Raw genomic sequence first — 1,210 nt, 5'->3', positions numbered from 1 at the left:
CCCCCCCCCCCCCCCCTAGCCAATTGCATAAAAATTTGAACAAAATAAAATTCAAATAAGAATAAAGTCAAATAAGAATAACTCAATCTGAAGGTTTGGGTTATGTTCCGCTAAAACTGGGCTGCAGGTGACCCCTCGTAAGACCGAGGCCATTTGGTTTTACAGGCCTCGGCAGAAAGGGCCTCCCCGGTCCTGGATGCGGGTGGGTGACTCCTGCGTTGGGGTTGGGTCCGAGTTGAAGTACCTCGGACTCGTCCTCGACTCCCGCTGGCATTTCGGGGTGCACTTCGGTCGCTTAGTCCCCCGAGAGGACAGGGTGGCGGCGGCCTTGGGCCGGCTGCTGCCCAATCTCGGGGGGCCAGAGAAGAGGATCCGCCGCCTTTATGTGGGCGTCGTGCGGAGTATGATCCTCTACAGATCGCCGGTGTGGGTGCGCGACCTGGTCGCCGACCGACGGAGCAAGGATATGCTCCATCGCATCGAGAGGAGGTCGGGTCGCGCGCGGTTACCGCACAACGTCCCACGCGGCGACGACGACGGCGGCGGCCTTGGAGGGGCTAGTGCCGCTCGACCTCTAGGCGGAGGGAGACGCCCAAGTGTACGGGCGTTTCCAGGAGCTCCGTCGGAGGGGCATGATACCGCCTCAGCTGGCGGCTAAAAGGGTGGCCCTGAGGCGTCACGCGCTCGAGGAGTGGCGAGGCCGGCTTTTGGAGCCGGCCTCTGCCCGAAAGCGCGCCGTAGCGGCGATCCTGCAGGTGTTTGACAGGTGGCACGGCAGGACGTGGGGCAGGTTAATCTACCGTCTGGCGTAGATTGTTACCGGGCATGGTTACTTCGGTGACTTTCTGTGCCGGATCGGGCGGGAGGCGACGGCGCGGTGCCATCACTGCGACAGAGGGGAGGACACAGCGCAGCACACCCTGGAAGAGTGCCCAGCATTCTCCAGGGAGCGCCATGTCCTCCAACAGGAAATAGGATGGGACCTTTCCCTGCCGGCGGTCGTGGGATGCCGTGACCTTCTGCGAAACGGTGATGACGCAGAAGGAAGCCACGGAGAGGGTCTGCGAAAGAGTAGACCCTCTCAGACGGGCTTTGAGGGGGCGGAGAGCGGGTCGCCGTCCAGCGCCCGCAATGACCTGCCCCCAGGACTGAGTCAGGGATGGGTAGGGGGGCGGCGTCAGCGAGATGCGGCGCCGCCTCCTGAGGGCGG

Source organism: Habropoda laboriosa, unplaced genomic scaffold, assembly GCF_001263275.1.
Source record: "Habropoda laboriosa isolate 0110345459 unplaced genomic scaffold, ASM126327v1 scaffold155, whole genome shotgun sequence".
In the NCBI taxonomy this organism is placed as follows: Eukaryota; Metazoa; Arthropoda; class Insecta; order Hymenoptera; family Apidae; genus Habropoda; species Habropoda laboriosa.
Note: the sequence above shows the minus strand (reverse complement) of the source record.